The sequence below is a fragment of the Cryptomeria japonica genome, chromosome 9, assembly GCF_030272615.1.
Source record: "Cryptomeria japonica chromosome 9, Sugi_1.0, whole genome shotgun sequence".
In the NCBI taxonomy this organism is placed as follows: domain Eukaryota; kingdom Viridiplantae; phylum Streptophyta; class Pinopsida; order Cupressales; family Cupressaceae; genus Cryptomeria; species Cryptomeria japonica.
The window spans coordinates 428,072,251-428,100,216 of NC_081413.1; positions in this window are offsets into that span (position 1 = coordinate 428,072,251).

Here is a 27,966-nt window from a genome sequence, read left to right on the forward strand (position 1 = left end):
CATTTAACATCCAATTACAAGATATACACATATCCATCATGAATATAATCATTAAAACACTATACACAAGAAGAAATAAATACAAATCTACAATTAATCCTCCCTAGGGTATCTCAATTCCATTACTTACAACATCATCAAGTACATCTCTACATAAGCATAACATCATAAATTACTACCATAACCAATGCATTCAAACTCAACCAACATTTCTCTTTTCATACATACATAAGAATCCTTCACTAATCTAACTATCATGATTCCATTATTTCCAATGCTAATTACCACATTACTAATCCTTTTCCTTAATCATCATAGACATTCACATAACACTAAATGCATACCCATCAAACCAATTTCATTAATGAGTGTTAACCAAGATACAACAAGATACATCATTACATTCTCTTACAAGTATTATGAGCATGTCCTAATACGTCATCTATCACTACATATACATCAACCATTTACATTAAGGAGCTTAGCTCTCAACTACAAATATAGTTACATGATGAATTCTACAAGTTGTATTTGCCACATGAATTATAGACATCAATCTGCTACAAGTATCCATCCATGAGCTGCAATAAAATAACCCACACCCATGCACAAGATCATCCAATGAAGAACATCCCAATGGAAGAAGGCATCAAACCACTCCCCATGCTAAGAGATGACACAAGGTCCCACACACACTCTAGACCTATCTTGACACTTAATAACCAAAGATAACACTCCACACATCACATGGCTAAAACACAACTCAAGGAATCATAAGACCTCTAGAGGCTACTCACAAATCAAGATTCAAGGCGCTAGGACCTACATGTAGGGAAAGAGAGTGTCATCACATGCTATCACCATCAAAGGATATCCTAAAACTTAGTCTTGGCATCCGTGATATGCATTTGGAACCATATCCACCTTTGAGGAAATCAAGGGAGTTCAGTTTATCCGGTTACCAGATCTTCCCATACCTCACTATGATCTTCCAAGCCATGAGATGAGGTACATGTTGTCATGAAGGATTGCCCCTAAAAAAACTAAGTGTGAAACCTAGCAATCCTATAAAACATGGGAATACTTTCAGGCCTGTGGGTATTCCTATCATGAAAGTAGACCTCTGGAGACTAGGTTGGCTTCCTGTTTTGATGAATCTCCTCCAACTAACTTTTTGTGAGAAAAGGGTTAAAAGGCTTGCATGTGACGAAAAACCTATCCTAATGGAGGTGATACACCAAAATGATGCAGTTCTACTTGTTGTCCTAAAACTATAACTAGTTGCAACAAAGACCAATAATTATTTCACAAATCAAATAAGTTCATGGAATTCATAAACATTTCATGTAGTACCCCTTCCCGATCAGACTCTTTTTGTACTTATGTTTGACTTTGGTTGACTATTCAATGTATACATTACTACTATACTTTATTCGTACTTATTCGATATTATTTCATGCTTTTACTAGATATGTGATGTCTGCTTTCTTGCAGTATTTTAGTACTTATGATTAATGTTATTTTTTTTTATGGATTATTGTCATGGACTGACACTTTTACCTTACATATGTGATGCGTTATTTATATGTTGCATGTTTGCAAGTGTATAAGATGTGAGGGGATGATTTTCCTTCACTCACTTCGTTGAGATAGGAAACGTCAAGATTCTCCTTCATCGGTGTATGTGTCATGTTGGATTATATATTTATCTATATGCATGTGTGGTTTTTTGATGCAGGATATTGTGGGTACAAGTACCGGGTAGGTACGGAGTATCGACTCCACCTGGTTTCACAGGTCTGAGCATACCTTTTTTGTCCGATGGGAGTGGAGGAGATAGTGGTTGGACCCTAACTTGACCTGTAGTCACACTCATGTGAGTGTTGTTAGTCGGTCGTCTTTCTCGTTTGACTGATATGCGAGTCATAGTGCTTTAGTATTTTCGCTTTGTGAGTCATCATTTGATCATTCATCATTTTGTGTGCTTTCGATTATTTAAATGGTTGTTAAATTGAGTAAATGATGCTATTTTTGTTTTGGTGTAATTAGTTGTTTAATATGCCTTGAGTAATTGATTTAAATTAGATAGACGAAGTTGCTAGAATTAAATGTTAACAAAATTGCTTAATATATTGTGTTAAGTTGTATGAAAATATTAGATAAATAAGCAAGTATGTTCTTTTCTATTTAAATTTCAAATACCATGTTGAGTTAAAGTCTCTTAGAAAATGGTGAATGTAAAATAAATAATAAAAGTTTTTCCTCTCTTACCTTTCTTTTTAACTTTTGGTTTTTTATTTGTTGAAGGAAAAAGAATAATTCATGGAAAAAGGTAAATCAGATTTCCTTATTTTTTAATAGCTTTATTTTGATTGGTTGGAGAAAAAAAATTCAACCTAAAAGTTTAGGTTGAAATATTTTTGAATATATGCATGTGAGTTCACAAGAAGAGGAGAGATTATTTTTGGAAGGCAAATTTGAAAATCCATTTGGAAGAAAGAACTGGGTTTGAGAAATTTGGTTGCAGGGTTGAAGCTCTTCCACAAATTACTTCCTGGATAGCTTTGCAGGTTGGGTAGTCTCTACTTTTGTTTTAATAGAAATTTTAGAATGCTTCTTCATCCTGTGTGTTGTGTTTGAGATTTTTGAAATATGGTTGAAAGTTGATTTGGAGTAGTTGTTATGAGATTCAATGAAATTTTAGTTTAATATTGTTTTTGAAAGCTTCTCCAATCTCCTTCCTTATCTATTTCATGCTTAAAATTTAGCTTGTAATAATTTCATCCATTTGTGTCATATGGATGGAATTTATTTTCTAAGTGTGTTTCAAGTTTTGATTTATGCGAATTTGGGGGTTATGCTAGCAAAATTTTGCCAAATTTACCCTCTTTGCGTTTCCAAAGAATTTCTTCCTGGGTGTTTTAAAAAAAAAATGAATGAGGAAGTTGCAATTAAATTTTCCTCTTTCTCTCTTCATTCCTTTATCATATTTGCCCAAAATTTTATTTAGGATTTGTCAATCCCTTAGGTCTTTAGTGTATTTGATTGTATGAAAGGAAATTTGAAAAAAAAAAAAATTCATACTCTTTGTTTTGTGAGAGAGATTTGTTTAAATGAAATATTTTTACCAATAAATTATTTGTTCATTGTTTTAGTTTAAAAAAAAAATTATTAAAAAAATTATTAAAAAAATTATTAAAAAAATAAAATTGATTTGTATTAGGTTGTGTGGCGGGGAGCTAGGCTTGACCTAGCCACGCACCCCAAGTAGCAGCGTTGCTACCACATCTATGTGGTAGCAAGCTTGTTGCTAGCACATATATGTGGTAGCAGTGCATCGTTGCTATGTGGTAGCACGCGACTGCAGCTGTGGGCCATGGGCCCCACTGCAAGGTAAGATTTATTATTTTTTAATATTTTTTTAATTATTTTTTTCAAAGAAAAAAATAATAAAGTTTAAAATAATATTATTAATACATATTTTTGTATTAAGTAATATTTTAAGATAATTAATGTTTATAATTAAGTTGTATTTTATTAATTATTAATCATTGATAATTATTATATATATAATAGTCTTTATTAATTTATTAATAGTTTAATAAAAGAATTTAATTTTTTCAAATCAAATGATGCTTTAGAATAAATGAGTTTTTTAAATTGGGAGTATTTTTCCATTTTTCATTGTGATTTTTCTTTTTCAAAATTAAAAGAATTAAATGGATTATTATGATTAGTTAGATTTCTAGCCCTATCAGTGCAATGACGACTTGATTTTCTCGTAGTTTTTCATGGTGATGATTTGTTTGATTTAAAAGATGAAAATTGCAAGTATGTATGTTGTTGTTCTTTTCAAAGGTTGACTGTGTTGGGAATTAGTGAATTTAGCTTTTCTTGCAAGGGGATTTAATTGGTTGTTATCCCTCGTTCTTGTCAGTCGTCCTGTTGTGGCGTACTTTATATCTCTTGACCAAGTAATGTAGTATGACCTCACTGCCTTAACCATGTAGTGCTTGTTCCTTATGGTTAGCGAGGGGTTAGTATGTCTTTGTTTTTTGGCCACTTGTTTTTGGACAGTGGTGTTATGGTTGTCTATTTCGCCATAGGGTCCTCGTAGAGTGACCATGTTTGTTAGTGTCCTATGAGAGAGTGGCTTTCGAGTGGAGGTCGCGCCCGAAGTGGTTGGCAGGATAACCCCTCGAAAGTCAGTTAATAAGTGATAACCTAATAATTGATTAGGGGGTGGGTAGTTATAATATTAATTAAGATATTGTACCCCGCACATGGTTGAGTGCTCGAATAGGCTCAAGATGTAGTGGGAAGGCCTGTAATGGCAAACCAACCACCTTGTCTTCACAAAGGGTTGGTAGGGTTTGCATGAGACTTAGATGGAGTTGGGGGTTTGGGAAAGGTTTCTAGAATAACCCAGGATGGGGTCTGGGACCTATGGAGGCCTACCTAGGGTAACCATCTTAAGCCATGCGATGACACTCTCTCTTTAGGGTCACTAGTGTATTGTGAGGTCGAGCCACATGGAGTATTGTGCAGTCATTCTGTTATGTCATTCTTGTCTTTTTTATGCTTTCTTGAGGGTCCTCTTCTATCTCCTAGCATGGTGGGGTGTTTCCATTTTGGGATCACATGGTCTGGTGGTAGTGCCACTTCCCATCATATATTCTCGTCCATACCTTCATGAGAGGATTGGCTTCGCAGGTGTTCATGTGGTTCATGATTCATGCTCTATCTCATGTTGGAGATTTTTCTCATCTGACCTATGTGGTCAATTGTATCAATAATTTATGTAACCTTGTAATCGATTTAGATGTTAACTTTGAATGTAATATTGGAAGCTGTGTATTTTTATGGTCGATGTAATCCTAAGATTTGGATGCTACTTATCAGCTTTCTATATTATATGTGTAAATTCTTTATTTTAAAATAAATTATATTGTTACTCTTTCAATCTTTTAATGGACTAATCTGTTATTGTATATGGTTAGTTATGTTCATGAGCAATGATGATTAGTTGGAATTAATCGTAATTGTGGGATTTAACTTTTAGTTTAAATCTTTGTTGGTAACCCTTTAGGAATTCTGGTGTAAGTCTTCTGCTTGTGTTATTATTATGCAATGTAATAATTAATGCACTTATTGTGATTTATAGTTTTAAAAAAAAATTATTTCACCCTTAGTTGCCTTGATCTGTGGTTATTCCTTTGGGGTTTCTAGTGGGGCATTACATTTGGTATCAAATCCAAGTTTCAACACTAGGTACTCTGGTTTATATGGAGCCCTTACAACTTGACCTTTTGTGTAGGTCTTAGTGTTTGTTCTTCCCTTGTTATTATCCTTGTCGTAGACCTGAACCTTTTTCTGTTTTGCAGTGTTAAGTCATGGCTAGGAAAGAGAAGGGAGGTGGTTGTGTTGGTGGTCACAATAGAGGCAGAGGTGGGGGATGAGGTCGAGGTTCCAACTGCCATAGTCCTTTGCCACCACCCACTCATGTGAATGCGGATCAGGATCAATCTATTCATCTGGATGAACAATATTCAGGAGAGTAGGTTCCCAAAAGGGAAGAGTTGTGCTAGATGTTTCAGGAGGTTCTACCCAAACTAGGCCCCAGGCATGAGGTTAATGATCTCGTCCATGCTCAGGTTGGGGAGTCACATCAGCAAATTCTAGAGGAGAGAGAGAGAGAGAGAGAGAGAGAGAGGTCCCAGCTAACCAGGACCTAGCTACCATGGGACACATGAGGAACTTGATGAGTTCCAATCCTCTTTTCTTTGACGGTAAAGGTATTGGTTTCAAGGCAGAGACCTGGCTTATCGGTTTAGATTGGTGTTTTTCCATGTATCCATATGGTAGCAACACCAAGGTGAGATGTGCTATCATGTGTCTCGAGGTTTTTGCATCTATCTGGTGGTAGTTAGAGGAGGAGAGGATTGGTGTGAGCATTAACACCGTATCATGGGAGATCTTTCTGGAGAGATTCAGGGCACAATTTTCCTCACCCCAATGGAGGGAGTCTCGGGTAGACAAGTTCTATGCTTTGCGCTAGTATGGTTTGTCAATAGACAAGTTTGAGTATAGGTTCTATGAACTTAAACAGTATGTCGGTATTGGTAACGATGAGGCGATGCATGTTCAACACTTCTTGAGGGGTCTAAACGACATCATCAGTGGAGGAGTGAGAGTGTTTGATCCTGCTTCAGTAGAGATATTCATGGCAAAAGCCAGGTTGGTGGAGCAGAACCTTAGCCATTCTCATGGTGGTCAGTCTGGAGTGCAGATCAGGAGTGTGCCTTTCAGTGGGTCCAGAGTTTGAGGGAACCATCCCAGACTGCTACACCATTTAGGGGTCCTCAGGCACCCGCTAAGGGTGGACAACAGCAACAACCGCTGAGACCGAAATGGTTTCACGGCCAACCGAGTGGCAACTCTCAGCATAGGAGGAACAGGAAATGGAAAAGGAGCAGGAAAAATTTTCCAGGGCAGTCCTCTCAGGGTGCATCTCAGGCCCCTAGTAGGGGAAGCTTCCAACAGTCAAGTGGGCCGACTGGAGGTAGAGGACCTAGTAGAGGAGCTTTCTTCTCCTGTGTACAGTTTGGTCACATAGCCACTCAGTTCTCTCAGCGTTCTCACCAGATGGCTAGCCAGAGGCCAACAACATCAAAGCCAATAGTGGGGAATGCAGGTAGATCCCATAAAGTATTTGCAGTGGTTGATGACCACCAGGCTGAGCATCAAGGTATAGTGATTGAGGCTGCAGGTGTGTTGTGTGGTATCCCTATCTATGTGCTTTTTGACTTTGGTGCTTTAGATTTTTTCATTTCTTCATCCATTGTGGAGTGGTGGGGCTCACATCTGCTAAGCAGGTGGATAGGTGGCAAGTAGAGTTGGCCACAAGTGTGCATGTTTCTGTAGATGCCTTTATTCCCAGTTGTGAGTTGGACCTAGGACCCTTTGTTACTTCAGTTGACCTTCGAGTCATTCCTTTGGGGTCCTATGGATTTGTGCTAGGGATGGATTGGTTATCATCTCATAGTGCTTGTGTAGATTATCATCAGAAGATAGTAGAGTGTTTAGATGACCATGGCAGGAAAGTAGGGATCATTGGAGTTCAAATATCTATATCCTTACGTATGATTTCCGCTATTCAACTTAAGCGATGTATGCGTCAAGGGTGTCATCTTTTTGCAGTTTCTCTTAAGGATGTGGATGAGGAAGAGAGTCTAGAAATTGCTCTTGATGGTCATCCTATTCTTTGAGAGTATGCTGATGTGTTTCCTTTGGATATTCTCAGTATGCCTCTAAAGCGAGACATAGATTTTAGCATCGACTTGGTTCCTAGTGCGGAACCTATTTCGCAAGCTCCATATCAGATGACTACTCAGGAGTTGAGCAAGTTGAAGTTGCAGATGAAGAAATTGTTGGCCAAGGGGTTCATTCATCCTAGTGTTTCTCCTTGGGGTGTGCCTATTATCTTCATTAAGAAGAAGGATAGTTCTCTTCGGTTATGCATTGATTATCGACAGCTAAATAAGGTAACCATCTAGAATTGATAGCCATTTCCTTGGATAGATGATCTTTTTTATCAGGTTAAGAGAGCCAAGGTGTTCTCTAAGATTGATCTGAAATTTGGGTATCATCAGTTGAACATTCATGATGCAGACATTCATATAACAATGTTTTGTACTCATTATGGTCACTATGAGTTCATAGTGGTGCCATTTAGGTTGATGAACGCGCCTTCAGTTTTCATGAGCCTCATGAATGGGATTTTTCACACCTACCTTGATCATTTTGTCCTTGTATTCTTGGATGACATATTGATTTACTTTAGATCTATGGAAGAGCATGAGGGCCACTTGTGACAGGTATTGCAGTGCCTGAGGGAGAATCAACTTTATGCCAGCTTGGTGAAGTGTGATTTCTTCTAGTCAGAGGTGAACTATCTTGGTCATGTGGTTTCAGGAGAAGGTGTATCCGTGGATCCTTCTAAGCTCCAAGCCATTGTAGATTGGCCAGCACTGACCAATGTTTTAGAGGTTTGAAGTTTTATGGGTTTGGCCAGATATTACCATCACTTTGTTTAGAGTTTTTCCCAGATAGGTCACCCGATTACTTCTCTTCAGAGGTAACAGAGGAATTTTTCTTGGTCAGAGCAGTGCGAGTCATCTTTTTGTACCTTGAAGGAACTCCTTGTCAGTGCTCTGATTTTGGCAGTCCCTGATCCATCTAGAGATTTTATGCTATGCACAAATGCCTCTTTAGAAGGTATAGGTGAAGTGCTTATGCAGGATGGATGTTTGGTTGCCTATGAGTCTCGCAAACTCAAGGACTACGAGTTGAACTATCTAGTTCATGATTAGGAGTTGGAAGTTTTAGTGCATGCATTGGTTAGATGGTGACATTTTCTATTGGGGTGTCGGTTTGAGCTGCATAGTGATCACCACAATTTACAGTATATTTTCACGCAGCTGAACTTGAATGCTCGACAGCAAAGATGGATGGAATTCCTCTGTGAGTATGATTTTGAGGTTCGATGTATTTAGGGGAAGGAGAACATAGTGGCAGATGCTTTGAGTCATAGGCGGCATGAAGTTTCAACATTGTCCCTTGGAGTGGACTTGAGGGAGAGAATTCTTGGACTTCTTCCTCGAGACACTTGGTATCAGGATTTTAGAGTCGTGATGAAGTCCGAAAGGCCATTAGAGGGTAGACATTCTGGATATAACCTTGTGGCAGATGGTCTTTTTCGACATCTTGGATGGATCTATGTACCTCCTTTGGAGGGTCTTCGCATTTTGATCATGACTAAGGTCCATTGTGCACCTTATTCGGCACACCCTAGTGTCAAGAAGATGCATGCAAATCTTAGACAGATATATCATTGCTGATTTTGTGTCGAAATGCTTAGAATTTCAGTGGGTGAAGGCAAAGCATCAGCACCCTGCAAGGCTTTTACAACCTAATTTAGTACCGGATTGGAAATGGGATATCATTTCCATGGATTTTATAGTGGGGTTGCCTGTTTCTTCGCATTGTCATGATGCCATCATGGTCATTATTGATAGATTGACCAAAGTTGCTCATTGTGTTCCTATTCAATCTTCTTATACAACAGCAGTGATGGCATGAATTTTCTTGGAAGATGTGGTGAGGTTGCATGGGATTCCAAGGCGGATCATTTATGATAGAGATCATGTCTTTACCTCAGCATTGTGGACTTCACTTCAGCATGCTTTGGGGACCCAGTTGAACTTCAGTTCATCTTATCACTCAAAGACTGATGATCAGACTTAGCATGTGAATCAGGTCTTGGAGGACATGTTTCGCATGTATGTTATGGATCAACAGTTGCGTTGGGAGGAATATCTTTGCCTTGTGGAGTTTTCTTATAACAATGGATATCACAACTCTATAGGCATGTCTCCCTTCTAGGCATTGTATGGTCATCCTTGCCATACTCCTTTGAGTTGGGATTGGTTAGAGGATAGGGTGAGTTTAGGACCGGATATGCTTTGAGAGATGGAGAAGCAGGTTGAGCAGATTCATGGGTATTTGGTTATTGCTCAGGATAGCTAGAAGAAGTATGTCGATGCTCATAGAGTGGATCGTCAGTTTTCTATTGGTGACCATGTGTTCTTGAGAGTGCATCCACAGAAGAGTCTGATCCATTATTGAAAGGGTTCTAAGTTGGCACCTTGTTTTGTTGGCCCTTTTGAGATCCTTGAGAGGATAGGACATGTTTCCTACCATCTTTCCTTGCCACCGAGTCTATCTTGCATCCACAATGTCTTTCATGTTTTTGTTCTTTGACCTTAGCATCCTTATGTGACACATGTTCTTGATTGGAGCACTTTGCAGGCTGAGGACAAACACCTTTCCATTGAGCCCGTGCGCATTCTTCAGCATCAGGATTTGACTCTCAAGGGTCATACCATCGACCAAGTAAGGGTCCTATAAGACCCAAATGATGAGACCTCAGCAACATGGGAGGATGCAGCGAAGATGAGAGAGCTTTATTCTTATATGTTTTAGGCTTCTAGGAGGAAGCCTAGTTTTGGGGGGGAGAATGTAGTACCCCTTCCCGATCAGACTCTTTTTATACTTATGTTTGACTGCGGTTGACCATTCAGTGGATACATTACTGCTATACTTTATTCGGACTTATTCGATGTTATTTCATGCTTTTACTGGATATGGGATGTATGCTTTCTTGCAATATTTTAGTACTTATGATTCCTGTTATTTTTTTAATGGATTATTGTCATGGACTGACACTTTTACCTTGCATATGTGATGCGTTATTTATATGTTGCATGTTTGCAAGTGTATAGGATGCGAGAGGATGATTTTCCTTCACTCACTCTGGCGAGACAAGGAACATCATGATTCTCCTTCATTAATGTCTATGTCATGTCTGATTATATATTTGTCTATATGCATGTGTGGTTCGTTGATGCAGGACATTACAGGTACAAGTACTGGGTAGGTACGGGGTATCGACTCCACCTGGTTTCAGGTCTGAGTGTACCTTATTTGTCTGATGGGAGTGGAGGAGATAGTGGTTGGACCCTAACTTGACCTGCAGTCACACTCATGTGAGTCGGTCGTCTTTCCCATTTGATCGGTATGCGAGTCATAGTGCTTTAGTATTTTTGCTTTGTGAGTCATCGTTTGATCATTCCTCATTTTGTGTGCTTTCCATTATTTAAATGGTTGTTAAATTGATTGAATGATGCTATTTTTGTGTTTTCATAATTAGTTGTTTAATATGCCTTGAGTAATTGATTTAAATTAAATAGACGAAGTTGCTAGAATTAAATGTTAAAAAAATTGCTTAATATATTGTGTTAAGTTGTATTAAAATATTGGATAAATAAGCAAGCATATTCTTTTCTATTTAAATTTCAAATACCATGTTGAGTTGAAGTCTCTTAGAAAATGGTAAATGTAAAATAAATAATAAAAGATTTTCCTCTCTTACCTTTCTTTTTAACTTTTGGTTTTTTATTTGTTGAAAGAAAAAGAATAATTCAAGGAAAAAGGTAAATCAAATTTCCTTATTTTTTTAATAGCTTTATTTTGATTGGTTGGGGAAACCAATTTCAACCTAAAATTTTAGGTTGAAATATTTTTGAATATATGCCTATGATTTCATGGGAAGAGGAGAGATTATTTTTGGAAGGTAAATTTGAAAATCCATTTGGAAGAAGGAACTGGGTTTGAGAAATTTGGTTGCAAGGTTGAAGCTCTTCCACAAATTACTTCCTAGATAGCTTTGCAGGTTGGGTAGTCTCTGCTTTTGTTTTAATAGAAATTTTAGAATGCTTCTTCTTCTTGTATGTTGTGTTTGAGATTTTTGAAATATGGTTGAAAGTTGATTTGGAGTAGTTGCTATGAGATTTAATGAAATTTCAGTTTAATATTGTTTTTGAAAGCTTCTCCAATCTCCTTCCTTGTCTATTTCATGCTTAAAATTTAGCTTGTAATCATTTCCTCCATTTGTGTCATATGGATGGAATTGATTTTTTGAGTGTGTTTCAAGTTTTGATTTGTGCGAATTTGTGGGTTATGCTGGCAAAATTTTGCCAAATTTGCCCTCTTTGTGTTTCCAAAGAATTTCTTCCTGGGTATTTAAAAAAAAAATGAATGTGACAGTTGCAATTAAATTTTCCTCTTTCTCTGTTCATTCCTTTATCATATTTGCCGAGAATTTTATTTGGGATTTGTCAATCCCTTGGGTCTTTAGTGTATTTGATTGTATGAAAGGAAATTTAAAAAAAAAAGAGTTTTCATACTCTCTTGTTTGTCACAAAGATTTGTTTAAAATGAAATATTTCTACTAGTAAATTATTTGTTCATTGTTTTATTTAAAAAAAAAATATATAAAAAATGAAATTTAAAAAAAAAAATTGATTTGTATTGGGTTGTGTGGCAGGGAGCTGGGCTCGACCCAAGCACGCACCCCAAGCAACAACGGTGCTACCACATCTATGTAGTATCAGACGGAGCTTCTACCACATATATGTGGTAGCAGTGCAATGTTATATGTGGTAGCATGCGGGTGCAGCGGTGGGCCGTGGGCCCCACCGCAAGGTAAGATTTATTTTTATTTTTAATTGTTTTTTTTTAATTTAATTAATTTTTTTATTATTAAAGTTTTTTTTTTTTTAAATAAAAACTAAATAAATAAAGTTTATTAATACATATTTTTGTAGTAAGTAATATTTTTAAGATAATTAATGTTTATAATTAAGTTGTATTTTATTATTTATTAATCGTTGATAATTATTATTATATATATATTGTATATATATAATAGTCTTTATTAATTTATTAATAGTTTAATAAAAGAGTTTAATTTTTTTAGATCAAATGATGCTTTAGAATAAATGAGCTTTTTAAATTGGGAGTATTTGTCCATTTTTCGTTGTGATTTTTACTGTTTCAAAATTAAAAGAATTAAATGGATTATTATGATTAATTGGATTTCTAGCCCTATCAGTGCAATCATGACTTGATTTTCTCGTAATTTTTCATGGTGATGATACGTTTAATTTAAACAATGAAAATTGCAAGTATATATGTTGTTGTTCTTTTCAAAGGTTAATTGTGTTGAGACTTAGTGAAATTAGCTTTTCTTGCAAGGGGGTTTAATTGGTTGTTATCCCTCGTTCTTGTCAATCACCCTGTTGTGGTGTACTTTGTATCTCTTGACCAAGTAATGTAGTATGACCTCGTTGTCTTAACCATGTAGTGCTTGTTCCTTATGTTTAGTCATGGGTTAGTATGTCTTTGTTTTTTGGCCAATTGTTTTTGGATAGTGGTGTTATGGTTGTCTGTTTCACCATAGGGTCCTCGTACAGTGACCATGTTTGTTAGTGTCCTATGAGAGAATGGCTTTCGAGTGGGGGTCACGCTCGAAATGGTTGGCAGGATAACCCCTTGAAAATCAGTTAATAAGTGATAACCTAATAATTAATTAGGGGGTGGGTAGTTGTAATATTAATTAAGATATTGTACCCTGCACATGGTTGAGTGCTCGTATAGGCTCAAGATGTAGTGGAAAGGCCTGGAATGGAAAACCGACCACCTTGTCTTCATGAAGGGTTGGTAGGGTCCGCATGAGACTTAGATGGAGTCAGGGGTTTGGGAAAGGTTACCAGGATAACCCAGGATGGGGCTTGAGACCTAGGGTAACCATCTTAAGCCATGCAATGACACTCTCTCCTTAGGGTCACTAGTGTATTGTGAGGTCGAGTCACATGGAGTATTGTGGAGTCATTTTTTTTTGTTGTCCTTGTCTTGTTTATGCTTGCTTGAGGGTCCTCTGCTATCTCCTAGCACGGTGGGGTGTTTCCATTTTGGGATCACATGATTGGGTGGTAGTGCCACTTCCCATCAGATATCATTGTTCATACCTTCATGCGAGGATTGGCTTCGCAGGTGTTCTTGTGGTTCATGATTCATGCTCTATCTCATGTTGGAGATTTTTATCATGTGACCTATGTGGTCAATTGTATCAATAAATTTATGTAACCTTGTAATCGATTTAGATGTTAACTTTGAATGTAATATTGGAAGCCATGTATTTTATTGTCGATGTAATCCTAAGATTTGGATGCTATTTATCAGCTTTCTATATGATATGTGTAAATGCTTTATTTTAAGGGAAATTATATTTTTACTCTTTTAATATTTTAATGGCCTAATCTGTTATTGTATATGGTTAGTTATGTTCATGAGTAATGATGGTTAATTGGAATTAATCATTATTATGGGATTTAACTTTTAGTTTAAATATTTGTTGGTAACCCTTTAGGAATTCTGGTGTAAGTCTTCCACTTGTGTTATTATTGTGCAATGTAGTAATTAATGCACTTATTGTGATTTATACTTTAAAAAAAAAATATTTCACCCTTAGTTGCCTTGATGTGTGGTTATTCCCTTGGGGTTCCTAGCAAGGCATTACATTTCATGTGAAGGCTCGAAGTTATCTAGCTTCTACATGTAGGGAAAGTGATTTTTCATAACATGCAAAGAATTGAAAACCAGATGAACTCAACCCACAACTTGAATTTACTATGAAATCTTCCTCTTTCTGCAAAGCATAAATGAGATAGAGCAAAGGATTCAAAATTAAATCACAATAACTCTATCAAATCATTCATCTGGCAATGGAAAAATAAGAATAATTGACAAGGAAACTGAAAAAAACTCTCTATTGCACACTAAAAAATAATCTCTATTACAATGCTGAAAACTGAAAAAGTGTTGAGATAAAATTCTTTTTATGCTATGTGTGTAGTAGAAAACAAAGAACCAACAGGAAAAAAGGAGGAGAAAAGAATATATAGAAGATTCTCCTTCAAAAATCCTAAAATGAAAAAACTGCATGAGAAAAAGCCTTGGGCGAATTTGCCCAAAATAGCATAAAAACTCATGCGTAACCCTACCAAAAATAGGTCTCCCACTGATAGTGCATGAAAAAGACTCCCTTTTCTTAAAATATAACTGTAGCAACTGCTAAAAATAGCTCTGAAAAAGAACACTACCTCTGAAAAATCTCTACATGGAACCCTGAGCTAAATAGCTAATGAAGAAAAATATCCCCCTTCTGATGAAGATCTGCATGTCACATGTGCTGCTAAAATTAGCTGAAAAAAACAATCCCCTATTTTCTTGATAAGTGCATGCTTGCAAGCTGCTGAAAAATAGCTCAAGAAGAAAGCAACTTCTCCTTCATCTTTTAAATAATTCTATCTTAACTTTTATTAAAATAATTAATTATATTATTTTTAATAAAAGATAAAATACATTTATTGTTTTATAATTTAATTTTTTTTTTAGATTTTCAAAAAGAATGAAACATATTGAATATACACACTTGAGCCTTTTTTTTACAAGAATTTAAATCTTAAATTAGTATATGTTAAATTATAACTTGTAATAAAAGACCTCTTGTTTTAGTGGGCTTTTCATTTGATAAACCCTAGGTTACAAGACATCAAGTCTTGACCTTGGTTATCATTTCCATGAAATGATTTTTTTTCTCTAAAACCAAATAAAAAGAAGAGCCCCTTCGGTGAAGTGAAACTAGGGCTCGCATTGCATAAGGCATCCGAACCCTAAAAACTTTTTGCTATTTTCACTTTGCACTCTGTATTTCACCGAGAGTACTCTCTGTTGGCAACTACTTGCATTCTTTGTTTGGCTCGAACGAGGGTTTCAGTTGGGCTTGAACCTGAAGCATGAACAAGAACTAGGACTTTTGCATGATTCCTTGCATAGTATGTAATTCATGCCCTTATTATAATTTAATCCTCTGCATTTTGCATGAATATCACTGCTTTGTGATTGTTCTTAGCTATTCAAAACAAATCCTTCTAAGATGTTACCATCTTAATTAATGTAACAAATTCATTGTTCTTTATTCTTCTCTGCTATTATGGACAAGATCACGACTATCATATGGCATCTTTCTCTTAGAATGATAGTGGCTTTTGTTTGACTGAAGCACATTACTCATTATGTTAAGGTCATGAGGCTGCAACATGGATGGTATGGCTCTTTTATCCAATGATCGACATTTGTATCTTTTATATCTTGTTTGATATTCTTAGATATTCACTATACCTAGGGTTTTGACAGTTGTTATACCTTGTCTTTTGGAGGTCCACAATAAGGTTCAACAGACTGTATGTGCTCCCTATTTGACCTATCTTGGAATATTTTTACAAATATCATGAGTTTTGCATCCTTGATACATTGTGTTAACTACTGATCATCATATCACATATATATTATCATAAAGTTGTGTCCAATGATGATGCCAAGCTTTCCTTATGTTATGTTCTTGTGATTGGGTCTTGGATTCTTTTGGATTGTACTTATCTGGCACCTATCATAATGATGACTGCATTGTCTACTGATTGTGCTTACATATTTTGAATACTCCAAATTATTTGTTAGAGGTTACCATCACCTTTGTATTCAGGTCTGCAAATCTTATACATCTTGTACCTCTTGACTTGTGGGAAAGTCTTTAAAACTGAAGTCCCATGCCATATTAATCATATCACTACAAGATTAGGATGCAAATATGTCACTACGATTTTATATGATCTGAAATGACTTTATATAAAGTCATCCTTACTATTTTGTTATGACTAAAGAGGTTAATTAATGCTGACTATCATCTGTGTTGATGTTATAGCTTTACCAAATTTTCTGTCACATAGCTCTTTTAGTCCTATTTATTGCTTGCTTCACTGCCCTCTCATGGAGTGTTCATTTGATTGGTATTTGGTATGTCTCTAACTTATAAGATTATCTCTATATACTGATCTTAAGTTGCCCTTTGCCTATGCTTTCAAGGCCTTTTGTATGTTGTCATAGCATAAGTGATTGTCATCTCATAAAATGTATGCCATCTTTTTTGTGCTTAATTACACCCTTATCTTGCAAAATACTTATTCATAATGATTGTTTGTAAATAGTGATTGCATTCTCTTTGAACTTGTGTAAATTTATTCATTTTCTGCTATACACAGTGGATGTCATTGTATTGTTCATATCACCATTATTTTTGCTTTAGCATTGGCTGGGCTATTCTAATATTTGTACTTTGAAGGTCTTTATGGGCTAAATCTATCTCCTTATATTTCTATATTGACCTTCATGAATGCTCAATGTTGCTCAAAATATGCATTATTCACTGTTATTCTTTCCTTGGAATTGATGTCACTATTATCACAAGAGTGATGCATGAATGTATTATCACTGTCTTCATTTTTGGGAGCTTCTATCAACCCTCTCATCTTGCTTGTTGCATTGTGCATTACTTGATAGTGAATATGACATGTCTCCTTGGGACTGTATCATTATTGTGATCAACTTCATTCCTTCAAACCTGAAATCTCTGTCATTTTTCTTATGATGGGTTGTGTTACCCTCCAAATTGTTGCTTGCATTATGTCTCTTGCGTCCTCAAATAAGAAGTGTTTATTCAATCTTACCTTGTATAATTCTCGGTTTTGGTCTTGTTGAAGTTTTTCTTGAACTTGAACCTGTCGGTTGAACCTCTACAAAGTTCAGTTTGAGTTCAACTAGAGCGGGTTGTATCACAACTTTAGTTTTCTAAGTGTAAGGTCTTTTTAATTTTGGGTCATTGAACTTGAACTTTGAACCTTCTTTGGTTCAAGGTTCAAAGGTTCAACGTGCAGCCAAATGCAAAGACAAAGTGATTGATGAAGCATATTGTGGGAAAAGTCTATAATTTTGAACCTTCTAATTGAACCCCATAGGTTCAAGGTTCAAAGTTCAAAGTTCGGGTTCAAGGTTCAAAGTTCAAAGTTCAAAGTTCAAAGTTCACAGGTTCCATTTCAGAGGTTCAAATTTAGAGTTCAGAGATTCATCAGATTAAACAGATGCAAGTTCAGAGTGTGTGAGTTCAAAATTCAGCAAGTTTAATAATCCAAGAACATTGGCATGTATATTGTTTGTAGTTTTCAATGCAACCTGTAACCATGAATTTTTTGAGTCTTTATTTTTAGATAGAAAAATCACTCTCTGTACGGGGGGCATAACTCTCAACACTACCATTGAATCTCAATGAATTTTTTATATGTATTAGAAAACCTACTTTTCTAAATCCTCATTGGAGAGATTTCCAAACTTATGTTTGGTTTGTAAGATATGGATAACAGAGCACAAAACTGTCAATGATAGTCACATTAATTGGAAGATACTTGTTTTTTTTTTACTCACATAAACTCAAACACTAAGGAAAGTGGGCAAGTATTTTCACCTGTAAGTGAAAATGTATTCACCGAGGCTAGCAAGGGCACTTATGTATTAAAATATTTGAGCTTTATTTTCCTAAAGGTGAGAATTGTATTCATGGGAATGTTAAGTGAAAAGGAAATAAATAATCTTTTCAAGAATTAGTTATTGATAACTGAAAGTCTCTTAAAAAATGAGGCTATATATATGTAATGAAAGGAAAGAGGAGGGATTCTTTTTTCTTTTCTGTTGTTAAAAAGAGGGGGTAGTTTTATTTTATCAGTCACCATTTTCTTTTGTTGCACATGGATTTGAGTCTATGAGCTCGATTTTGCATTGAGGAATAAGACAAATGTAGATTAATCTGTGTATTCATTTGTGTTTTCTTTTAGATTGCAAATTCTAAATGTCTTTGTAATCATTTTTTAAGCAAATTCCATTATATCAAAAAAAGGGGATTGTGTTTCTGAATCCGTGAATTCAAAATAATCAATCTATTATTTTGTTTCTCATCATTTTCATTGTTTCTCATCCATGAGTGTGGGAAGGGGTGATCTGTGTGTTACTTATCTGCATTCATTTAATTCTAAATATAAAGTTTCACATCTATTTTATGACTATGGGTAGATGGTTGTTTGCCTTCTTTATCTTCTGGTTAAAGGCATAACTTGCAATTTTATTCATTGCGTAACTTTTGAAGGTAGCTACACCTTGTAAAATAAGCAGAGAGAACTTGCACTCACCATTGCAAGTGACTCAACTATTGGTCCTTGTTTTTGTCTTTCAATTTGGGCATTTGGGAGTCATTTTTGAAAGGTATTTAAGAAGGACAAATATGTTAATCAACAGATTTTTGGTGACTCTGCTGGGGAAATCAAAAATAAAAGATCAATCCTTTCTTTCTTCAGGTTTTAAAGATATCTCTATTTTCAAGGAGATTGATGACTCTATTGCAAAACTATACAAAATCAGGAAAAAAAAAAGAAAAAGGAGAAGACTGCCTACCATTACAGAAATTCTTGAAATTGATAATAAGGTGTTGCATGACTTTTGGGATCGTTGCAAAGAAAGTATTATTGAAGCTGTAAAAACAAAGAAAAGTACGGAAGATGACCATGTATATGCACCCTTATGGATGAGCATGTGCACTCAGTTTCACAAGTTGAAAGAGCTGGAAGAAAGAACAAATTTGTTGCATACACATGAAGAGAGAATATCACAACTTAAAGAGGAATTAAGAGTTGATGATGAAGATGCACCAGTTGTTTCATTTTCTTTTCATTCTTGTAACTTTCCAGTCTTGAGTGAGAAAGAAGTCCAAGGAGTAACGATTCAGCTTCATGAAGATTTAACATTATTAAGCAAGAATGACCAAGACAACATTGGAGGACTTGTGAGCTTGAATTTTAAAGGTTCATTGAAATATTTTTCTTCTCCAAAAGTAGAAAGTTTTAGTTTTGAAATTATTGAAAATTAGCTTGTCCCAAAAAATTTTAAAGATGAAAGTTTTCATATCAACACACAGCCAGAATATGCGGCCTTCAATTTTATAGAAGAAGATGGTAAGAAATATTCTTTGCAAGATTTTAATGAATCTATTATGGAGTCATTTCACTTTGAAGATGCAATAATGTTGTTTGAAGGTTGTTTATCTAATGAGACTTGTGTTAGATATAAAACAAAATATTGCTCTAATGAATATTTTTCTGAAAATATGAAAGAAAAAGAAGCTTTTGAAATGAATCTAGAGCAAGAAAGAAGCCAAGTTGTTAAAGTGTTGCAGTTTATAGAATTTTCGAAGGTTTTGAAAGACATTTCTTTCTATCAAGAGGAAATCATATGTCATTTTTTGTCATCCATTGAAGGAGAAGGCTCTTCTATAGTAAGCTCAGGTATTGATGCATTTCATGCTTTGTATGTGGATAAGGAGTTTTCAGATTTGATTGTAGTAAAGAAAGATGAAGTTTCTTCAGCTAGTGTAGATCCTATGCTTGATGAAGTCTTTATTTATTCCAAGTTCGATATAAATGTTGAAAGTCTTTTTAAGAGTGATGGTTTTAATTGTAGAAATTTTAAAGATGATGTAGCCATTCCTTCTGAAATCTCTGACTATTATTATTTGCAATCAAAAATAGAAAAATGCTTGAATAGTATCATGCAGGCAATTCAAGAAAATAGAGAAATTTATGATGAAAGGTGGCTTTTTGAAGGTGAGCACATATACAGATTTTTTTTGCACATCATTAATCTGAGAGTTAGCAGTGAAGCAATCTCTAGAGGGTCATTATCCTTTGCTACATTTCATGGCCACAATCCATTATTGAGGAAGGGTTCATATTTTTCCCAGCCAGTTAACGGCTTTGTATAGCCATTTGGGAATTGGTTTTGTTGCACCTAGTCTGGGTGTGTAAGGGTTTTAGTTTCATTTTCCTATTGTGTGTCTTTTGGCTTGGATTTCCAGTTTTGAGTTGTGGTTAGTTTAGTTTCTTTTCGGCTTGGTTAGTTTTGGCTTGTTAGTTTTTTAGTTCTTGTCTTGTTCCCCTCCACCCCTCTACAAAACAGTGCCCTTTATTCCTACAAATTCTTTGACTTTGTTGCCCAATGGATAAGGCACTAGTCTCACCTAGAGATGTTTTGGATTCTCTTCATCCTTGCAGTCCTCGTCCACCAATCAGAGCCAATGTTACCCTCCATATTTCTGCTTGCACTATGTCTCTTGCGTCCTCAAATAAGGAGTGTTTATTCAGTATTACCTTGTATTATTCTAGGTTTTTGTCTTGTTGAATTTTTTCTTGAACTTGAACCTGTCGATTGAACCTCTGCAAAGTTCAAAGTTTGAGTTCAACTGGAGCAGGTTGTATCACAGCTTTAGTTTTATGAGTGTAAGGTCTTTGTAATTTTGGGTCATTGAACTTGAAATTTGAACCTTCTTTGGTTCAAGGTTCAAGGTTCAAGGTTCAAAGGTTCAACACGTAGCCAAATGCAAAGACAAAGTGATTAATGAAGCATATTGTGGGCAAAGTCTGTAATTTTGAACCTTTTGATTGAACCCTGCAGGTTCAAGGTTCAAAGTTCAAAGTTCAAAGTTCGCAGGTTCAATTTCAGAGGTTCGAATTTAGAGTTCAGAGATTCATCAGATTAAACAGATGCAAGTTTAGAGTGTGTGAGTTTAAAATTCAACAAGTTTAATAATCCAATAACATTGGCATGTATATTGTTTGTAGTTTTCAATGCAACCTGTAACCACAAATTTTCCGAGTCTTTATTTTTAGACAGAAAAATAAATCTCTATGAGGGGGGCATAACTCTCAATTCAACCATTGGATCTCAATGAATTTTTTATATGTTTTAGAAAACCTAGTTTTCTAAATCCTCACTGGAGAGATTTCCAAAATTGCTTTTGGTTGGTAAGATATGGATAACGGAGAACAACACTGTCAAAACTAACAATGACAGTCACATTAATTGGGAGATACTTATTATTTTTTACTCACATAAACTCAAACACTAAGGAAAGTGGGCAAGTATTTTCACCTATAAGTGAAAATGTATTCACCGAGGCTAGAAAGGGCAATTATGTATTAAAATATTTGAGCTTTATTTTCCTAAAGGTGAGAATCGTATTCACGGGAATGTTAAGTGAAAAGGAAATAAATAATCTTTTCAAGAATCAGTTATTGATAACTGAAAGTCTCTTAAAAAATAGAGGCTATATATATGTAATGAAAGGAAAGAGGAGGGATTCTTTTTTCTTTTTTGTTGTTAAAAAGAGGGGGCGGTTTTCTTTTAGCAGTCACCATTTTGTTTTTTTTTACATGGATCTCAGTCTATGGGCTCGATTTTGCATTAAGGAATAAGACAAATGCAGATTAATCAGTAATTTTGTTTTCTTTTAGATTGCAAATTCTGAATGTCTTTGTAATCATTTTTTATGCAAATTCCATTATATCAAACAAAGCGGATTGTGTTTTTGAATCTGTGAATTCAAAATAATCAATTTATTATAAATTTTTGTGCTCATCCTTTTCATTGTTTCTTATCCATGAGTGTGGGAAGGGGTGATCTGTGTGTTACTTCTCTGCATTCATTTAATTTTAAATATAAAGTTTCAAATCTATTTCATGGCTATGGGTAGATGGTTGTTTTCCTTCTTTTCCTTCTGGTTAAAGGCACCACCTGCAATTTTATTCATTGCATAACTTTCAAAGGTAGCTATGCCTTGTAAAATAAGTAGAGAGCACTTGCACTCACCATTGCAAGTGACTCAACTGTTGGTTCTTGTTTTTGTCTTTCAATTTGGGCATTTGGGAGTCATTTTTGAAAGGTATTTAAGAAGGACAAATCTGTTAACCAACGGGTTGGAACCTCTCATTGATTTTCATGAAGCTTTGTATTAAGGTTCCAACTTTCATTATATTATTTGATTGCTCAAATTGTCTTTAATGATACCAATAAGAATAGTCTTTGGTTTTAGCTACTCTATGACTATGAAAAGACTGATATTTCAATATTGTTGTTCATGGTTGTCACTGGTGTTTTGTCTTTTCTCTATTGAAACCCTTGGTTGTCCATATTGACTGAGATAGATTGTTGTAGCATCCATTTGTTGCTCATTCATCTTGTTAGGGTTGCATGATGATTGCAATATTATCTTGAAAGACTATTAGTTAGGACTGTTTAAAGCTCGGACTAGGTCTAAGCTGCTCTATGTCTCTTCACAATATGACTACTCCAAACCTTGTTTGGGGATGCCATTTATTTAGACCTATACATTGATTAGTGGATGCTACCCCTGATGGATGTTATGGTGGAATGTCCATTTACTATCAATGAAGGGTTCACTGTGTTATTCATACTCAGTATGTTGTACTTGTGTGACTGTTTTATATTTTTTTTTTTGGGCAGCAAATTCATTATACTAATCCTTCATTTGGATGAGGATTTTACTCATTGTTTTATGCTATCTTTTAGCTACTCTAAATCCCTAGGTCGTTGTTCATTGCATTCATTATGTAAAGTATCTTTTGTTATTCTCAAGAATAGAAGCCAACTATTTATGTATTTTCACATTAAGTTTCTCCATGCCAATACTATGTCTTTAAGGTTATGAAGATATTATGAACCTTGTGATTGTATTTGTCCTTTAAGATTTGACAACACTGTCATAGTGTCTTATCACTGCTCCTCTATTCACTATCATCATGTATGAGATAGTTCCCTTAATTGTTTCCCACTTTTCCAAGGCAATGGCTGCAAGCATATATCTTTGTCCTCGCCAAGTATTTGTAATTCTGAACCTACCCTTTTGACTGTTAATCAAACTTATGATCTTTTGGCATTAATATTGTTATTGCCCATATGCTTAGATCTGATTATCTATTAAAACAGTGACATATCAATACATATTTACTGTTAACTTTTATGTCTTTATCTGTAACTGTCATGAGAACCTATCTCAAACCTATCATTTTGTACTGGGACACTCTTATGATGGTAAATATCATTATTGTTCTTGTCATAAGTATTGTGGCTAAGGATTGCACACCTTATGACTATCCATGTGTTTGGCTTGATGTTATCCTCTATAAGCTTGTTGTAGTTTCCTTTTAACTAAGCAGTGATTGTTATTCCTTGTTAAGAATTTCTTTATGTTGTCTTTTAATGGCTAGGACTACTCTTGATGCATGGATGATAACTCTTGCCTTGTGTCTATGTTTAAGGAATCTCCTAACCTTATATTCTTTTGCAAGTGTATTCAAGCATGGGAACCTACTATTACAACTCTATCATAGCGGTTTCTTTTGTTTTGTCATGTCTTTTGACTGCCCATTGCAATTGTATAATTAGTATTTTCTATCTTGGAGTTCACTGCCATGATCGAACTTGGGGTTAGGGATCCTTATTGTGACTGTTATGATTTTCATGAATACAATCTTTCTTCATTCTGTAGAATATTATGACACTATTGTCCTTGGTTGTAGATTCCATATAACTGTCATGATGTTTAGATACTTTTTTCACTGAAGGGGTGTGCAAATTCTGATCATCGAAGCATCATCAAAAACATTTCTGATTTACATATTAAAAGGATTAATATTGCCTGTTTTATGCAAGCAACACTCAGGTCATCTTAGTTCAATTATACCTTGATGCTTGTGCTAACTTACCATATCAAAATCCAGGAAAGTCGGTCTCAGGTCATCATGGTTTAATTATACAATCGATGTTTGCACTTACTTCCCACATTTTAAAAAGCTCAATGATGACAAAATGCAATAACCCAGTGACTGGTTTGGTCATAGCTTTGCATTTAGCTTGCATTTCATTCTTGCATGGGGTCATGCATGCTCCTTTTATCCAAGGTTAAATCTATCATAGGAATCATCAAGGCATCATCATAAGTGTGTATGCAATCAAACTGATGACTCATCTCTATCCAGATATTACCGACTCAGCAAAAATCTTAAACTACTCTACCCTCAACAAAACCAACATCAACATATCTGAATCTTTTTGCAACTTGATATCAACAAACTAACAGTTCTTTATCCAATCAATCTTATCAATTCTATCAATCGATCACATCTCATCTATTTTATCATGTCTTATACAGGATGTATATTTCCTGAAACCAAACGTTCTGATCATGTCTTATATAGGATATATCGTTCCTAAAACTGGACACTTTGATCATCTTTGTCTTATATAGGAGGTGTCATTCCTGAAACCAAACTGAATCTCAATCTTATCAATCTAATCAATCAAGCTTTATCAATAATCAAGAACCACATCACCGTGATCATAGAACTCACATTTTCATCAACCACAGTTGCAGAAATCAAATCATTTCTAATTGGGATATCAATTTAGCAAAGATCCAAACACTCCAAAGATCAATTATCTCAATTGATCTCCTGAGGGGGCATCATCATATTGAAATTTATCAATCAATAGCTGGGGCATCCTATCGAACCAATATCATCATCAAAATGAGATTATTCTTTGAATCAATGCGTCATCACACCTCACTTCAAAGAAGGGGAAAATGTATACACTTAAAAATGGTCTAAAGATATTAATTAAATAAGCAATTATTTAATCCTTCCTAATTTAATTGAATTCATTAATAAATTTGATTAAATTCCCCCTTTCATCTACTTTTTTAATAAATCTAAGGATTTATTTAATAGGTTCATTTCCATAGTCCCCTTTGGTTAATTAATTCAGATTAATTAATCCTTCTCCCACTTCAATTAATTCTTCTAATCCCCTAATTAATTAAAACAAATCAATTTATGAGTTGTTGAGAATTAATTAGTCTTTTCCTATTATTTGAATTTTTAAATTCAAATTACCCACATGCCTCCTAACTTCTAACCACCTAACCTAACCATCCCTCTAACCTAACTCATTCCACCTAACCTTGGGTTTGCCTAACCCTATCCTATCTTACACATCCTAACCTCCTATGGTGTGGATATTTTCTTCTTGAGACACATGGCACTTTGGCCACATGTCTCCTCTCTTGGACACTTGCCATTTTATGAGCAATTCTCCTTGACACTTGTCACAACGGAGATGAAAAGTGTCTCTTCCTCCAACCTCTCCTCCAACCTCCTTCAATTTCACCCTTGATATCTTCAGACTCAATCTTGACCGTTGATTCCTACCACCTCACCCCTGGCCTTGGAGATCCTATAAATATCCCCCATTTTGGAGCAATAAGGATCCCATCTCATTTGCAATTTAGGCATTGTTACTATAGGCATATATCTTTTAGCATATCATTTGAGCATTGTTATTATAGGAATTTGCATCTTAGATCTAGTAATTTGATCTCTTTTCTAGCTTAATTGCATCATCATCATAGCTTAATCATATCATTAGCTTAATTAGTCTCTTGGATCAATATAGCATAATCAATCTCATCTTTGCATATCATCATCATTTCAAATCCTCCATCTAGGTATAGTCAAGTCACTGGGATTACTTATCCAGATCTGAGAGCAAACCCATACTCGCATCTCTTAGGAGGCGATAGATCACTTTGTCATGGTTTTATCTTTCTTTTTCTTATGATTTGCTAACCATGCTTGTAATTATCTATTAAGTGTTTTGTGTTGTAGTTGCAGGTATCACACTTCTCACAGAGCATGACAGATACTATTGTATTCCTTATTTAACAAGATGATTAGAGTCACCTCATGAGTGATGACTGGTATGTTGAGCCTAACCCTTGTGGGAGCCCATTTTAACCCACATACCTAATATTCATGAAATCTGTATTTGCACATGAAACAAACAAGTTAGATAAAACATGATACTTGTTGCTATCTTATGGCACTTTCTCTGCATTGATTTTCTTTTTACTTTGAGTCTGATGTGGTACTATAAGCACATTGGGAATATAATTATGTATGTAGGAGTGAGATAAGTAACCACGAGCTCTAACAAATATTTTCTCTCTCTCTTTTCAAGTTATCTCTTGGAGTGGACAATGAAGCACTTGGACCGACAAAACTATTCAAAAGACTTCAAAGAGAACTCATCAACCTATCCAGGCATTTATGGCTTACCTCTCTCTCTCTTTCATATATTCTTCTAATTTTTTATGTGTTTACTGTACTATTATCAGTAAGATATTTCTTGGCTATTCCCATGGCTTGTGTGGGATTTCATGAACAATTTGATCTTTATAAATAAAAAATGTATTTCATGCAAATGTTTTATTCATATATATCTCTTTTAATTCAAATAATTGCACATTTGAAATAAGATACTTGTATGGTATACATGTTTATTTGTAAAGATAGCAAACTCAAAAAAAAATTGTGTACCTTTCTTCAAAATGCAATGTGTAAGGCCTGTAATAGGTCACCAAATTTAGGTGTAGCAAAATTTGGTAACAGTGCCACATATATATTTCTTATCTTATTAAGATGAGTTACTAGCACCCAACACACCTACAATTAATTTACTATGTATCACTTTATTACTACCATAAACCTCCAATGACCTATCCCAATGGTTTAGACCTCGGCTCCATGACATAAGGAATCCTAGCAGTGTATTCCTTATGACCTTAGAGGACTCATGAAAGACCACTCCCCCCTAACATGCACCTAGAACTTAGGGTCATGACACATACATCTCATAATAATAGCAAGGAGGCTCAACCAATACAATTCACCAATGACATTTACATACATATTCAAGAACCATAAAGCCAAACATTGGATCTAGAGCCTCATACTATCAATCACACATATAGGAAAGGCAAAAATACTCTTGCATAGCCAAATCACAATCTCCTCCACAGCGAGGCACTATTCCTCTCACTAGAGCCAAAACATATACCCTTCATAGCAAGGAACACGCATCTTGCTAGAGCAAAATCAACATATATGCACAATCCTCAATGGTAAGGCATTATCCCTCTTATCAGAGAAAAAATAACAATGGAACAAACAAATCTAAGCAATACACAGAACCAAGAATCTCAAGGACATCCTCATAAGCCTCTGTTACAAAGCCAAATTCATAAAAAAAAATGATTGCAATTGACAAAATCATCAAAAACCACTAAAAAGGCAGAATGGCAAATTTGACCAATCTTCTTACACATTTGATCAATATTCTTGTGCATATGACAAATCTTCTTGCGCATATGAAAAAATCTTCTTGTGCATATGACAAATCTTCTTGCACATTTGAAACAGAGACTAAAACTCAGAAAACGGAAGTGAAAACTCACAATTGACCCAATGAATATCACTAAGGCATAAACTATGACTCAAACCAATCAAGAAGAGACATAATAATGAATATATCATATTCAACAAGTGAATATCTCAATCAATTAGCCAAAGAATAGACATAAAATCCATTCTCCATTGCTACAAAAACTCACGACAAAACTCAGTGAAAGAAATGTGTAAACAACCAAATAAAATTATGATCAGCGAAGATAATAATTCCAAATGAACATAAAGAAGGGTAGAAATTTAGTTTCATTCTTCCAAAATCAAAATGAGAATCCACAACAAACCCAAGCATTCTCAGAAATTGCACAGGAAGCTCACAATGTCATTCATGGCAATACTTAGCACAATAAATAAAAGACATACAAATACTCCCCAACCTTATAATATACCAATATTAATATTCTATCTT